The sequence below is a fragment of the Natrix helvetica genome, assembly GCF_964273705.1.
Source record: "Natrix helvetica genome assembly, chromosome: 2".
NCBI classification, from domain to species: Eukaryota; Metazoa; Chordata; class Lepidosauria; order Squamata; family Natricidae; genus Natrix; species Natrix helvetica.
In genome coordinates, this window is record NC_138552.1 from 242,766,286 (window position 1) to 242,783,966 (window position 17,681).

Consider the following 17,681-nt stretch of genomic DNA (forward strand, 5'->3'; position numbering starts at 1 on the left):
CTAACAACACACAGTAAACATAAGCACAATTACCGCCGAACTAAATCCTTTTGCTACAGTACACCCACACTTTTCAACCCTGGCAACTGCCGGGGGGGGGGGGGGGTTAATCTTCCGAAGAGAAAGGGGGGCTCCCTGCGCAAAATTACGCCTTCTCTTCTCATTTGTTAGCTGATTCCATCAAAAGTTCGCTATTTATAGGCTACACACATGAACCTGGAGTAATGCAAACCCTCCCGTGTTTGTTCCCTTTTGCAAAGTGACCGGTGCCGCAGCTTTTGATTGCCGTTCGGGCAGCCGGAGCGGCGGAGAGGACGAGCTGCAATCAAAGGAGGCTGGGAGCAGATCTCCAGCTGCAGGGAGTCCGGGCAACGCGCTCGCCGCACAACCTTGTGAGTACCATACCGCGATCCCCCAACACCCCCCGCCCACCAAGCACAATTTGTAGATTCGTTTAGGAAAACCCATTGTGAAAGAGGAGGAGGCGAGCCTTAAAAAAAAAAGAAGACGAAAGAGACCGCGAACTCGAGGAAGAAAGACTTCGAAGCAGAAGAGGGCTGAGAATGAGCCCCGCCGTTATCGCGGAGTGTCCCTTAGATCCAATTATCTGAAGAGTGGCGTTTAGCGATTCTCCCTAAAGTCAGGCAGGATTGGATTGATCCGTCTGAGAATCAAAGCTGAAGGGAAAGGATCTTTGCGATTCCCAAACAAAAGTGATTGGTGGGCAGCTGCTTCCCAATACGATTGAGAAGCAGATAGAAAAGCACCCTAAAGAAGAGGAGTCTACTTTATTATTATTTTTTAAAATGTAGACAGAGGGCCCTAGAGAGCCCGTAAAGGATTGAAAATCATAGCTACTGACACCCACCCCCCCGGCCCCAATGGATTGTCGGTTGTTATAAATTTGTAAGGATTCCTTCTTGGACATTCCTTAAACTGCCTCACCATAAATTAACCAGATTCCCGCTTGAGTCGGGCTAAAATACCAGTTTGCGCGTGGGAAAGACCGGAGGGGATGCAAATCTTGCAGGGGCCGGGAAATGCGGCTTTGGTCAAGGCGTGCGTGCGATGGCAACCAACTGCCAGCCAGAGAACTCTGAACTGTGGAAGGAAGGAAGGAAGGAAGGAAGGAAGGAAGGAAGGAAGGAAGGAAGGAAGGAAGGAAGGAAGGAAGGAAGGAAGGAAGGAAGGAAGGAAGGGACGGGGATGGCTTTTTGTTAGCGAAGGAGTCGGACTTGCAGCCCATTGAGCTGAGCCTGGCCTAAAATCTACCCACTGCAGCGACAGGGTGCCCTGGATCCCAGCCCTGTCCTTAAGAGCGGCAGGAGCGCTCCGTGTGCTGCTCTGCCTGCCCTTGCACGGTGTCGACAGCCAGAGGATGGGGCTTGCTTGGGCTGGAGGTCCGGGCACCAGCTCCCGAGATGGGCATTCCGCGCGGGAGGAGGGTCTCCGTTCCTTAGGCGCATAGCGGAGGGGCCAGCGCAGTCCCAGAAAATAGCAGCAGCAGCAACTTGCTGGGGCTCCGCTCGAACTTTGCTGCCTCCAGTGGAAAAAGTGACTTCGATCCAAGGCCATTTATAGGCGACGGAAAAGTCTCCTTTCCTGTGAGCGGCGGCCGAGCGAGCAGCCAGCCTTTCAGCTTCCCCGCGGCCCCTTGCGAGTCCTCGCCTATCCTCTTTCGGGTGGGGAAGACGCGAAGCCGACGCGTTTGCTGACCCGTTAGGTTGGCGAGGCCGGACTTCTGGCAAAACTTTATTTCGCTAATCTTTGGGGTCGGCCTTATTAACGCAAAGAATGCGATGGATCACGGGGCAGAAATGGGGACATATTATATTTTTAAAAGGGGGTTATTGACACCACTTTACCCCCATATAATGGAACCGCTAGAGAGATTAACCCAGTTTTCAAAAGTCGTCTAGAAATAGGGCTGTATCGTCCATATTTTGCATTTCTCCCTCACTTTTTCATCAGGAGTTCTACAATAGGAAGACGTTTAATATTAAAAATTCATTCAGTACTTTAGGGGCAGATGCTCTTTCTTGAAACAAAGAGTCCTCCAACTTCACTTCCAATCTCTCTACACTGTTTATTTTTTTTCTTTTGACACTTTTTCTTCCATCATCAAAATTTGAAGAGTAGTGTAAAAGAGTCATAGTGTCAAAAGAGAAACAATGTCACAAACCTGGGAGATGGATGGGAGAGTATCCCTTTCTATAATATTTGATAAGGGGAGAGAACTTTAAATCATTTACATCATTACTATTTAACTGTAGAAAATTGACAGTTTTAATTGTTTGGCCCCAATAAAAAAAAAATTTCAGTTACAATACAGTTGCAGTAGGGCTCAGACAACTGAAATTATTTACAGTTAGATCTTTGTTCTATGTTCTGCTGCTTAATTTGAAAAGCTACTTTATTGGGGTCAAAGATGATTAAAAATTAAACTTGGCTTTGAAATTAGCTTGGCATATCTGAAAAGTTTTGCCTTTACTGTAAAGCTGTTTTGGGAAAGTACATGGTTATTTTCTAACTAGCTGAAACATGTAAAGAAAAACACAATGTAGTTTTGTGTTTTTATCCTCTAATTATGAAAAAAACTTATATATCCAGCCATTTCTATGTTGGAAGAGATTTTACAAAATATGAAACCCTCATTTTCCTAGTTGGGTAACATCATAGTTTCCTCCAATGGTAAAGCAGTTTACAGCCTATTCACAGCAAAATTTCTAAAGTTGTGAATAGTAGATATATTTTCTATATGTGAGTTAGGAGGATAAAAAAGTTTTTTTTTAAAAAAAGTCATCCCCTAGCATAGATTTAATGTTTGAAGTAAAGGAAGTAGAAGAGAGTGATAGGAAGTACTTTCATTATACAATAGCCTATATTTTCTTTCTTAATGGATGATACCAAGAACTGCAAAAGGTCAAATGTTCCTTAAAAAATCTTACAGTCTGTTTACATAGATTTCAAGTTAATTCTTTATAGGAAGAGTATAACTAATCATTACATTATAAAGTATTTGTTATCAAGAGTTAATTTTCTGAACCTACGTAGGATGTTTCTTTGCCTTGTTCTCTATCATTAGTTATAAATTTATTGGAATGATTATGATCATTAAACATAATGAAACTGGAATATTCTATATGCCTTCCCAAAAAACTCCTTGTTCAGAACATTTAGAATGATTTTATTTTGTAATATAATATGTTTATAACTGTATAATGAAGGTTCTAGTAAGTATGATTTCTCATTATTTACTTAGTTAATATTTTATTATTTATATACATAAATAATAAATTTATATACAAATTTATATACATAAATAATATTTCACTGTATGTATTTGCCCCCCTCCCTTTTCATATTCACGACTCTGGACTAACAATAGTTAAAACATCATGAAATTAGACATAACTATAGAAATAATACATATCTATCTGTCTGTCTGTCTGTCTGTCTTTCTGTCTGTCTGTCTCTGTGTGTGTGTATGCATTTGTGTGTATAAACACACACACACACACAAATACACACATACCTGGCAACTGATAACTGAATTATCTGATTACTTTCAGCTGAACAATTTCTCCTGAGAAGTACTATTTTGAGGAGTTAATCAGATGATAAAATGATGGTCCAATTTGGTATTCATCAAAAATACATCGGTTAAGTAATAAAAATATAGGAGTGTAAGCCAGTATTTATTTCTGAAATGTAAGGACTTGCTCTCCCTTAAATTTTTCAAACAGAATAACTTTTATTACTGTTAGTTGTAGTGGACTGCCTCTTTCAGCATGTGTGCATGCCTATATATGGAATTAATCCCTGACAACTAGATTCAATTTGATCCAGATAGTAGCCTCAAATTCTAGCAAACCTTCTTCTAGTTTTCCTTCTTCAGCCACATTCAAGATTCTCCACATACTAGTCCAATCTTCACATGTAGCCCATTGTTTTCCCTTTAGTCCTTCCTCAAACTACTCTTTCTATCTAGAGCTGTCTAGTATCGTTTATCTATTTCAATATTTCCATGCTTTTTCCTTTCCAAGAGAAGCTGCCTTCCTCAGAACCCTTACCTCTTAAAACACTGGGTTCAGCTATTCATCCTATTTGACCATTAGTTAATCAGACTGACAGTAGATTTCTACCACTCTCAAAGTGGTCTTTCCACTCATAATAACTCTTGTCCATTTGAGCAAGAAAATTTCATCTCACTTTTTTTTTCCTTCCTAGTTTTTCCCCACTTTTCTCTTTTTCACAGATCAGCCAAGTGTTGATTCATTAGTTACATGTTGCATGGCAAAATACTTTAAAAAGTATCTGCTTTTTCAATTTCTGATAAAAATAAATATCTTTAGAAATGTTATTAATGGGCCTCATATACTATTTGTAAATATCAGCCTGTGTACAGTTTATATATGTTAGGGCTATGTTGTCTTGGCACAGTACGGAGGATTAAAATGTAGGTTTCATGAGAAAAGCCCTCTATACGTTTTTAAATTTGAATGAAACAGATTAATAAGAGGGAAAGCCATTCCTTGTATATGTATCAATCAAAATGTTTATACATCTCCCAGGTGTTATGAGACAATGTGCATTTAATCTGAATCTTGTAAATGATAAAAAATGGGCAGAGAAACAACTTCACTGAAATTGTTAATAAAGAGTACAAGGATGCTTCATAGAGATTAAGTTTAGTCTTGAATGAAGGAAAAAGGTGAACACCAAAGGTGAAAAGAAGCAGGTACATTGTTTCATTGTGAAGATTTAAACACTGCTTTAGTTAAGGAACAGAAATCAGTTTATTTGGAATTGGTGGCATTTTCTTCAGAGTTATAAGTTGTATTTTAGTTTACTGTTGCAGTCTCTTAACTTTGTAACTATAGATAGTTCAGCATATATTTAGATTACAATAAACATAATTTTCCATGAAAGAGAGTGTCTCTGGTGCCACTGCTCACTTTTTCAGTAATGTCAAAATATGTGCTAGATAACTTACAAATGTCAGTATTGTTATCTCCCTCCCTTTCCCTGTTCTTCAAAACCATGCATGTACTTTTCATGCTAAAAACATATGTGTGAACCAATATACTATATATTATTAAACAAACAGAGAACAAAGCAGTCAAGGATAGCTATAAAAGCAAAAGCTGCATAATAATTTAACATTTTAACTAAATACATTTTTACCAGTTTCAACTCTCTTATATACAAGAGGGTCAGGACATATATTATTCAGTGTTAGTGCCATATAGGCAGAAGTTCCAATTTGAATCAGAGAGAAAAGGAAGATATAAATAGAAATACAGTGGAAAACAGGAACACATTAGAACATCTCTTACCAACTTTTATCTTTCTTGCATGCTCATTTGAGCAGGTACAGAAAAAAACTCCATTCTAGTCTTGTTTTCATTAAATATTCCATATATAAACTGTTTTAAAAGTGGTTTATCTCTCTTATTCCCAACCCCACACAATTTTGCTATATGTATTAAACTCTTAGTAATGTCATCCGTATTCCAAATTACTTTCAGGTTATAATCCTATTTAGAGACTGTACTTGAAATACGGTAATTGTACAGAACAGAACTTTAATTTAATTTGATAATTGGAGTAAAACAAAACCTAGTGTTTTCCTTCCTTCCTTCCTTCCTTCCTTCCTTCCTTCCTTCCTTCCTTCCTTCCTTCCTAGTTTTGTACATTTGTTGTAAAAATTCTGGTAATCTACTTAGAAGCAGTCTCTATTAGCCACAGAACAAATAAAGAAGGCAGCATAATGCTCCTAGTTGCAGAAGATCTAGCATAGAAAAACTACAGATAGTCCTCAAGTTAGAACAGTTCATTTAGTGACAGTTCAAAGTTACAATGGCACTGAAAAATGTAACTTATGACTGTTTTTCACATTTTTGACCATTGCAGGAATGTGGCAAGGCCATAACTGAATAAGTAAAACTATACTGCTTAGTGATTTTAAAATATTTTAGTCAATGACCTCAATCAAAGCAGAGTAATAACATCAGTAATTCAGCACAAAAGTACATGATCTTTTTCACCTGAGAACTGTGAAATTATCTAAGGCAGAAAATAAAAATGAAGCAATCCCCCCCCAAAAAAAAACTTAGAGAAGACAAAAATACAGAAATATAGATCTATAAAACTTTTAAAAAGTGCAAATGATAAAGAGAGATAGGGAGGGAGGAAGGTAAAGGAAAGATGAGTTAAGTGGAACACAAGAGAAAGAAAAAGGATTCCTTTTTAGAATGAACAAAATTGATATTGAAAACTAAAAGAGGAGGAGAGCACTCTCAAAGACTTCTCCACTGACTTGGCACTACTGGACTGGGTGATTGGGGTCTCAGGCCAACTGCTAATGAAACTCTATAAGCCCTGTTCTCTTGCAGTGGACATTTCCAAGAGAGTCAGGGCCACCTGGTGCCAGGCAGCATTCCAGTCATGTACACCTTCTGCTGCTACAAAGCCAGACAGTCTCCAGCACTTCTCAGCTGGATCAGAGTCCCACCAAGTGAATGGGAAAATTCACAGAAATGCCAAATTCACAGAGAATTTGGCATCTGGCTGTTACCTTTCTCTGATGGGTCAGCACTTCCTTGCCTGGCATCTCTGACAGCTTCCTGGCCAAGGGAAAAGGAAGCCCTTTGCAGAGCTTGGTAGCTATACCTCTAGAACCAAGCTCTCAAGTTCTAAAAATGCAGTTTAGATCCCCAAGTTCCAGAACCTTAGAATCAACAACCTGCCCCCCCCCCCTCTTCTCTGCCCCAAATGAATGAAAGGGGCAGGAAGTATAGAATCACACTCAAGCTAGCAGCAACTTCCTTCCTGCCTGGCTAATAATAGGTGCATAACGGTATGTTATATATTTATGCTAGGCCAGAATTATAATAGCCATATGAGGTATAGAACATAGAACAGTAGAGTTGGAAGGTCTTCTAGGCCAACCTCCAGCTCAAGCAGGAAACGGTATACAATTTCAGACAAATGGTTGTGTAGTCTATGCTTGAATATCTCCAGTGAAAGACTCCACAACTTCTGAAGGCACGCTATTACATTGGTTGAAAATTCCATAGGAATTTTCTTCTTAATTCTAATTGGAAAATAGTTTGAATCCCTCATCTTTGTAGGAGCCCCTCAAATATTGTTTCAATCCCATTTTACAGATTGGAAGACCATACAATGAATTCAATTAAATCAATATAAGATTTGAATGCATCCCTTCAGAGGTTTAAGTGACACACATACACACACACCCCGCCATCCAGAAACCGTCTATCAAATTCTACTCTGATTCTCCTTCTCCCTTTAGATTTTGGTCTATTGATACATTTCAGTGGAATTTTCCTGTCATATTTTCCAAGATTCAACAAGAGTAGCCAGAATACTACCGCATAGCAAAAAGTTTGTTCTATTAGCCACTGCCACTCTACCTTCCACCACTGTCAGAAGGCATCAGATCTATTTTGATCCTTTTGTTATTGCTTCTTCTGGGATAAATCAGGGATACCCCCAATTATTCTTGGCTTCCTAATCCAATTTTATTTTTAGAAGTGTTGCGTGAGAAAAAAAAATGTTTTGATAAGTATAGCCAAGCTAGAAGTAGGCTTGGTTATTAGCATAGTCATAAATCACAATAGTTCAACCAGATGCCAGAAGCACATCTGGGGACTTTCTAGGCCTTCCTCTCTAGGGGCCAAGGGAGAACAGACAAAGGTTATAGAAGGGAAAGTTACAAGGTAGAGAGGCAGTAAATGCGAAGATATGAAGGAGTGCTTTGGGCTCTCTAATATTTTGGGCTCTCTAATAATCTGTAGACACAAGAACTCATAGTTGACAAATTCTGGGACACCCGCAAAGCCCAAAATTACTTCACTGAATTTCCATGTTTCCCTGTCCTTAGTTCAGATAGGTTAAAGAACAACTCTCTCTCTCTCTCTCTCTCTCTCTCTCTCTCTCTCTCTCTCTCTCTCTCTCTCTCTCCCTCCCTCCCTCCCTCCCTCCCTCCCTCCCTCCCTCTCTCTCTCTCTCTCTCTCTCTCTGTGTGTGTGTGTGTGAGAGAGAGAAGCATGACTTTACATTCTCTTCTAGATGCTTCCCACAATTTAAGCTCCATTCCCAACTTCATTCAGGCTCTGCATAGACCTTTTCCACTCTTTTATTGAAAACCTTTGCACTAAAAAGTTACCATCAGTTTCAGAAACACAGAGTGGAAGATACAATTTGTTGCCTATGTGCTGTTGGGGTGCGGACACCCAGATACACTCAAGAAAATGGGTTTTTTCACTGCAAAACAATTCCTTCTGTCTCCTTTGCAGTGGAAACATACAGTTTGCCAGAACCTTGAGTATAACCAATCTTCCCGTTTTTCTTCCCCTTCTCAAAGTAACCGGGACTGCAGCTTTATCACCTCTTTGCTGAAGAAACAGCTCGGAGGAGCCACGACCCCCACCAAGCCTAGAGCTGCAGAGGTTCCGGGCCGAGGCAAGTTGCTCATCCCACAGTCATGTGAGTACCGCCCCGCCATCTACCGCCGAGTCTTGCGCTGACTCGCAGCTCGCGCTCCTACTTGACTTTAGCCTTTCTTCCTTGCTGTGCCTTCAAGCGACGTTTCTAAACAGCGCGGCTAACTGGCTTTGATCTAGTCGGAAAGCAATGTGGCCGAGAGCAGAGCAGGGAGAATGGGGGTGAATGGAGAGGGCGAAAAGAAAGTTTGCGATGCGAAAGGCTTTATCCAGAATCCACATCGACCTAGAATTTAGCCCGGCATCGTTGCATAGTTCCTACAAAGTTTGCAGTTTCAAAGAGCAACAAAAGCTTTTCACTACTTAAAACCGAACTTCACAGGGCTGAAAAAACAAACACCAGAGTCTTCGAAGAAAGCTGCCCGGGATGGGAGCTACGAGGCAGGCAAACATTTCAGCTAAGGAACCTGGTCGATTTCTTTAAAAAAAAAAAAAGAGCAACAAGGGACATTAAAAGTGCCTCTTTCCGGGCAAGGGGCATGGAGATGCTCTCTGTCGGTCTGTCTTCTCGTGCACTTTGGCGGTTTGCGCTTGGGAAAGACCGAGGGGGATGCAAATCTTGCAGGGACCGGGAAATGCAGCTTTGGTCAAGGCGGGCGTGGGATGGCAGCTAACTGCCAGCCAGCGAACCCTGGACTGGGGAGGGAAGGAAGGAAGGAAGGAAGGAAGGAAGGAAGGGAGGGAGGGAGGGAGGGAGGGAGGGAGGGAGGAAGGGACGGGGATGGCTTTTTGTTAGCGAAGGAGCCCGACTTGCAGCCCACTGAGCTGAGCCTGGCCTAAAATCCACCCACTGCAGCGACAGGGTGCCCTGGATCCCAGCCCTGTCCTTAAGAGCGGCAGGAGCGCTCCGTGTGCTGCTCTGCCTGCCCTTGCACGGTCTCGGCAGCCAGAGGATGGGGCTTGCTTGGGCTGGAGGTCCGGGCACCAGCTCCCGAGATGGGCATTCCGCGCGGGAGGAGGGTCTCCGTTCCTTAGGCGCATAGCGGAGGGGCCAGCGCAGTCCCAGAAAATAGCAGCAGCAGCAGCAACTTGCTGGGGCTTCGCTCGAACTTTGCTGCCTCCAGTGGAAAAAGTGACTTCGATCCAAGGCCATTTATAGGCGACGGAAAAGTCTCCTTTCCCGTGAGCGGCGGCCGAGCGAGCAGCCAGCCTTTCAGCTTCCCCGCGGCCCCTTGCGAGTCCTCGCCTATCCTCTGTCGGGTGGGGAGGACGCGAAGCCGAGGCGTTTGCTGACTCGTTAGGTTGGCGAGGCCGGACTTCTGGCAAAACTTTATTTCGCTAATCTTTGGGGTTTCCCTTATTAAGATTATAACGCAAAGAACGCGATGGATCACGGGGCAGAAATGGGGAGATCTTATTTTAAGATTTATTTTATTTGACTCAAATGAAATAGTTCCCCGTCCAATACTTTTTTCTTTCCGATGCACTGACGTTAAATAGGGCGGGGGCATTTGATAAGATTGGTAATGATGTCTTTCCTGCGGTATAAAGATCTAGCTGTCAGGACCATCCACTATAAACTTTCAGTTTTACATTTTAGTAGGATGGTAAAACAAGGTGGATTTGGGAATAGCCTTTTCTCTAAGCTGAAGGAGGCAGGATGGAAAGTAAACATGTCAATTGAAATATATAGAATAGTAAATAGCATTTTCTGTTTTATCAATAAAAAAGCTGAAGGTTACAGCAAACAAGGAAAATTAATAAAGCAAATTGCATAGTTTCTTCCAAAAAAATAGCTTAGGGCACACAGGCAAGGAACAAGACTTTGAGGTCATGTCCCTACTTGCACCTAAACATGGCACAAACATATCCTGGCAAAGCCTGTTTTCTTCTTTGACCCAGTGAGTTTGCCTTTATCTCATCTGCAGCCAATGGTCTAAATTGTCCTTAGCTGGACTGGTGTTAAAATAATATTTTCTCCTTTATTCCAACAGCGTACAAGGGCAGCCTCAAGGTGTATAAGATCTGTTAGGCTTTGTCACCTTGGAAGAAAGTCAGGTGACTGGCAGTAACTGTAAATAGAAGCAGGATAGTGATCAGAAGTGGGAACAACAAATTTCATGCCAGTACATTTTTCTGCCAGCAGAAGAATAGGTGGATAGCAGTGTAATTCAGCAGAGAAAAAGGCCTTTAGATTCCACTTGGAAGAAGATTTTTTTTCAACCCTCCATCCTAAAGATTAACTAAGAATTGTCCCTTAATTCTTATTTAGCAATAGAAAGTCAATGTGCTTCAATATTTGTTCAAATTATTGTAACTTTTGTTCTAAGTATTGCGTGCTGCAGAGCATCTAATACTATTTCAGATTTGCCCAAACATGAGTGAAGTGTAAGTCCAAAGTTGTAGCAGGCAAATATTATGGGGTAGGTGACATGTAGCCATTAAGCCTCCATCCTTTTGTCAGCTGCCAAAACAAAGTCCCAAGAATGACTTATTTTGATAAATGAAACTCTGAAAGGTTTTCAGTATGTATCTTCTGTGTTTTTTAAAGAAGCAAATATACTTTTTTTAAAACTTACAACTATCTTTGCAAACTTTTGAACTATTTCTTGTTTCTTCTTGATTTAATGTTAATGACTTACAGACAAATGTGTTTTCTCTCAATTGAAATATGTTGCCATGTGACATTGTACAATAGGAAAGTATTACCATAAGGTTTATGTATTCATTGCTTGCTGACATGTATAACCAGTCCAACCAACCTCAGTCTTGTGATTACATGCAATCCTGTTATTGGGGGCAATTTTACTGTACCTACATTGTGTGATGAGCAAATGATCTTTAATTTGTAATAAAGTGTAAAGAAGCAAAGAGATGACCTTGGACAAGGTATGCAGAGACTGTTAGCAAAATATGAATTAAGCCTGGGAAGGGAAGAAGGCATTAGAAAGACATTTAAAATGATTCTACTTTGACTCTCTTTGATATGAAAAGAAGCAAACGAGAAAGTCTGCCAGGCTTTAAAGTTGCTGTTACTCTGGCCGATATCAATAGATTTCTTATATGTCTTGTGGTGTCTGTTTCCTGAACTGGCCTTCCTGAAAGGGCTGACTGCAATATCTCTACATATCTTCTCCAAAGTCATTTCTGTGATTCCCTACATACGTGACCTCCAATACAAAACCTTTCACTTTTCAATTGTTAGTTCTTATTTTACATACATGTTTGACTACTCTTTGCTAATTCTTTTCCATTTCCTCCATCCCATTTGATCTACTTTCTAAAACTTTGATTTCCCTGTAGAAATGTATCAGTCTTCTTGGAAGCCTTGTCCTTTCTAATCTCCCTTCTTCTCCTCTTCCATCCATGATCTCCTTTACTTATTCCATTGAAAAACCATTTCCTAAAAAGCCATCCTCTTTCTAATCACTTAAAATTTCCTCTCCCAAGACAAATAGCAGTTTCAAAAGGCGATTTTCATTTGTGTATTTCAAGACCATTAACACTTGACTCAAAGGAACAGTACAGTACAGTAATTCTATCATCAACAATCCATTTCTACATGTTTGTAAAGTTTTTAGTGTGAACATTTTGAATTTACGGGGTTTGGAATATTGGGCTTTTCAGACATTTAAAATTACAGATTGATACAGCACTATGCCCTCTCACATATGCAGCTATAACTTTGTATCATTATTAAGATATCAAGTTAGGTCTGTTGGATATTGTAAAATGTGTGGTGATGCATATATAATCCAACAGGTTCAAATGAAAAGACACAGGTGAAGAGATATTTTGTAGAATTATCAAAAGGTATTCTTCATTTAATCAGGAAAAATTGTTCAAAAGGTATTAACACTTAGGAGAAATAAGTACAAAGGTCTCTCATTTGTCAGCAACACACACACTCACACTCACACTCACACACACACACACACACACACTCACACACACAATTCAATACACCATGCGGTATGAGCATTGAAGATTATATCCCTTTTATTTCCATCAGCCTAAATCAAAAGAGAAGAATATGGGTTAGCAGAATATATTTATTAACAACAACCTTTAAACCTATTCAGCCGTTTTCATCTAGTACAGGTCGTCCTTGACTTATGACCTCAACTGAGCCAAAATTTCTGTCGCTAAGGGAGTTTTGCTCCATTTTACAATCTTCCTTGCCACAGTTGTTAAGTGAATCATTGTAGTTGTAAAGTAAGTAACACGGTTGTTAAGTGTACCTGGCTTTCCTGTTAACTTTGCTGGTCAGAAGGTCGCAAAAAGTGATCACATGAACCTGGGACACAGCAACTGCCATAAATATGAGTCAGTTGCCGAGTGTCTCAATTTTGATTACATGACCATGGGGATGCTGCAAAGGTCATAAGTGTGAAAAATGACCAGGTCACTTTTTCCAGTGCTTTTGTAACTTTGAACTTACTAAATGAACTGTTGTAAATCAAGGACTACCTGTACTATTTTTGTACATGATACAATGAGGTTTTGATACAAAGAAATTAATTCATTAAAAAAACAACACAAAACTCAAAGGGCAGACTCTTTGAACCAATGGGTCTTAATCTGCTGTTGGTTTTCTATGTTTTCTATGGAGGGGTCCTTGGTGCTGTCTAAGTTAGTTGTTTTCTTGCAGAGATTTCATTATCCAATCTACCCATTTCTGCAAGAAAACAAATAAGCTCAGACAGCACCAAGGACCCCTCCTTTCAACCCTGAGCTATAAATATTTCCCTTTATTGATGTTTCTATGTTCCTATTCCTTATATACAGTGAGCCAAAAGAAGTATACAATATGGCTAATCTAAACTAGGTATGTTTATATATAAAAGAGTGTAATGCTGTTATTTTTATTTTTATACTTTATTATAATAGAACATGATTATTAAGTTAGTCCCAAAGAAGTTTACATCTGCGTGATTCATTATGGATTGTTATTTAATTCTTTGGACAGCGTAACGGAAGGTGAGATATATCAGACACATAATTGATTCTGGGGACTGGGACCATTCTATTTCCAGTTAGACATTCCAAGTATGAGGTCATTTATTCAAAAACTCTCCAGGGTTGAAATTATATTTTTATCCCTCATAATCTATAAACCTAAAGCAAAGCAGGAATGAGACATTACAAAGGTGACAGCAATAAATTGTCTATATTACATCACTTTGCCATGTGTAGCATAATGTAATTGTTGCTGCATTCAAAATTTACTTGAATTTACGTGGATTTACTTCATTGTTTTAATCTGCACAAAAGTCTGCATTTTCATTCGCATCTTGATTGTCAATGCTGTGTGCCTTTTTACTCCTTCTTCTGGGCATAAAATTGCTTCTTTGTGCTGCTTGCTCTCTAGCAATCACAACCCTGCTAAGAAAGTGAGATGAAGCAGCTACCTTGCTTGTTCTTAGATTGTGGTTTGCTCTTAGATGCCTTCTATGCGCATAGTAAATGCTGCAAACTTTTGGAAACTTTTTTTTCCTGTAATTTTAATCCTCCACAGTTTTTAACCAGAGTTTAGACACAATCTTAGCCATAGTAAATCAAAATAGTCCCACTGATATTTTATGAAATGATATGTTAAGGTTAATATTTCATTCAGATTAATAAAAATAATTAGGCTAATAATTCATTCAGATAAAAGCAGAACCAACAACCTTTGGATTCTACTTCTGTCTTTATTGGTGGAGTATACAGAAAGTCTTTGTCATTCTTATATGCCTCCAGCATCTTCCTACATAACTACTACCCAATACTTCAGCTTACTTGCTGCTAAAAGTTGACAATTCACGGCACATGACCAAAATCAATTAGGACGGTTTTTTCCCCCTGATACACATGTTAATGTTACAATCATAAGATGTAATAGGAAATCATCGTTTGATATGATGTATCTATGGGGATTCTCAGTCATCCAGGTCATGGTTGTCCCAAAGGTGCTTTTTCAAAAGGCAGCTTTCTTTGTTTTTGCTTGGACACATTTCACTTCTCATCCAAAAAGCTTCTTCAGTTCTGGATGGTTCTACTCATCCAGAACTGAAGAAGCTGTTTGGATGAGAAGTGAAATGTCTTCAAGCAAAAACAAAAGGCAGTTGCTTGTTTAAAAGCACCTTTGGGACATCCTTTGATATAAAGTATGACAGGACAGAATATCTGACTTGTGAATACCTTATTTTTTGCCTTGACATGGCTTTAAAAGATATTGCTAGACTTACAGTAAAATAAATTTTGTGCTTCATATTATATAGCTTCAACTAGAACCCATGGTAAATATTACAGGTCTTTGCATCAACATTACAATATTTACTTAATTTACTTTATTGACACATTATTATTATTTCCCTCTCCTCATTCTATATTTTCCCTACTTTCAGTTTTATTTTTGCCTTCATTTGAAGCAGAATGTAAGCATTAGCTCACCAACTTTTTTTTACTCTATTTTTTGTAGCGTTGTCCTCTATATCATTGCATTCTATTTTTTATGGCTAAGGTAATCAGCTTGCAGGTACTCAAAGATAGGAAACTTGTCGGCTATAGGGGAACTGTATATTTTTCATACAGGTTCTATACTATTATGTTTAGTTTCTGCCTTCATATTAATCCACAGAATATAAGAAGTGGTTTAATCCACTTTTTGTCTGCATCCCCTTAAGTCTGTGGAGGAAGGGCACGTTTGATGTCAAGAATGTCCTAAAGACTTATCTCAAGCACACCAGACAATTTCAAACATCTGATTCTTTGCTTGTTATACTTCAGCCTAGCACCATGAAAAAAATGGTCTTCAAATTTATCCCAAACAAAATAAATTAAAGTATATGAGATTTCTGTTAGTAATTGCTTGGGGGTGGGGGGGTATTTATGCCTTGATAAGTATTTCCTGTACTCTGTTTTGCAACTTTTGGCACAAGCACTTCTTCAATTGACTTTTGCAGGACAGCCAAAGAAATTGTTCTTTTTGAGTCACTACACTCAGCACTAGTTACAGCCTCTAGTCAATGGGAGCGTTAATAAAGACATAGCAAATATTCTTTTTTTCTTCTTTCCAGCAGCAAGAGATCCATCCATATATTTCATCTCCAGTTATCTTCATTGTTGAATGGGATTATCCTTTTAGAGTTGTCTGTATTTCTGTGATAGGAGAAGGTTTTCTTTTTATGATTTCCTCCCCTATATGTATCACATTTTCTCCAAGCTTTATTTGGTTTCCAAAGTGGGCATATCTTTTAGAAAGAAGCATTTAATAGTCTAAATAACTGTTGTATATTAAAAATAGAAACAGATTGCTATTCACTACAGAAGGTGTACGTGTTGCATCTGCATGTAATTACTTACTGACATGGGTGGGAGGAACATCCTGGTTATGGGTATCCTCCACTATAGAAAGTTAACTATGGTAGGAAAGACTCAAGGTGTTACTGCTTGTACTGCTGCCACCTAAGTATAATTTAGACTGTTGAGTTGACTATCATAGCTAGGTAGCTAGACAGATACATATATCTGATAGATGCCAATGATTTTAGATATAGAATTACAAGGACGTATTGTGCTCAATAATTTGGAGGCTTAATATTTTATCGCAATATAAATTCATTAACATATTTTTTTTTTGCATTTGCGATATCAAAAATCATCAAAAGTAATCTGAGGACAAATCATTCAATAAGGATTAAAGTTTGGATAGTGAGATGGAGGGGCATAAAATGTTAATAAATAAATAAAAAATAAAGTGGAATAGGAATGGAAGGCCAACATATCTGGACCACAAAAATTCAGATGACCAATTAATGACCAATTAATAGAAATTAATTTTCTATGTGATTTTATAACTGTCTATTGGTCCTCCAGATAACTTCCACCTACATATAGAATGCTTAAGCTTGGGAAATTTTATGATTTTGGTTTATGAAGAACATTTTCAGCCTTAAGCCACAACTACCCAAGTTGAGCATTCACAGCAAGGCATAAATTATTACTCCTTAAACAGTTCCTTAATTGGATAGAAGGCAATTTAACCCAGTAGAAACAAGCCTAGACAAAGCCTAGATAAATTAACACAATCCGTTTCTTTTCTCAAAGGAAATTCTAACTGAAGGGAAAATTTGAACTTACTTGTGTTTCTTGTGTACCTAGCTTCTGAGTGATATTTTCATGGGTATTTCTCCCAAGACAAAACTAACAGCTGTCCATGGATGATAACTAAGTCAAGCATTCATATTCATTCTAAATCACATTTTGGGTTTTAAACATGTTTAAATAAAAAAAATCTTAAAAATGGAACCACCTGACTTTTGCTGCAAATTGAACCTTTTTTGAAACTGGATTTGGGGTTAGAAATTCAAACTATGTTCTTCAGCTTTATTTATGTAGCTACTCTAAGTTAGACTGAAGTTGTTATCTGGTTGCTACTGGTTTTAGCTTTTCATTTGGTGGAAAAATCTGAAAGAGAAATAAAGAAGCAATGTTGTAATATCCAAATTCTTTTGTTACTTTATTGAATCCAACACTTTATCGATTTCTTAGTCCTCTGATTCTTTCCATGCTTTCTTCCTTGCACCTTCTACAGCAAGGTTAGGCAAGATTCAGGCTTACAAAATTTACTTTCTTTTTTTTTACTAGAATACTATGAGACACCAAGTAAAACTTTTGTAAAATAGATTACACATAAGAAATCTTGAACCTTGGAATTTCTTTTGAACAAGCAGAATAAGGACAGTGGAGAATATATGGTATCTATATACAGATAGTCTTTTTTAGCTACCAGTTGGGAATAGCAACTGAGTTGTTAAACTAAGTGCCACTAAATCACTAAGTAAAACCACAGCTCTGTTTATTATCAGCTTTCCTTTGCTTTACAGACATAGATTGGTTATAACAGGGCTGTCAAACTCCTGGCCCCTTGGGCCACATGCGTCATACGCTGGCCATGCCCATGCCCAGTTTAGCAAAGGCGGGAAAAGTCCCAATACATCATGTGATGCCATGACGATGTGAGTTTGACTCCCCTGGGTTATAGAGTTACTTTTACATCATCATCCTAATGGAAAATGGTTGTTAATTAAGGCAATCACTAATTGAGGTCTACCTTTAAAATTAAGCCCAGTTATACTGTCATCATTTCAGTAATATAAACTGGGGAAACAAATTCAGTAATATAAACTGGGGAAACAAATTCCGTTGCACCCGAGGTTAAACAAT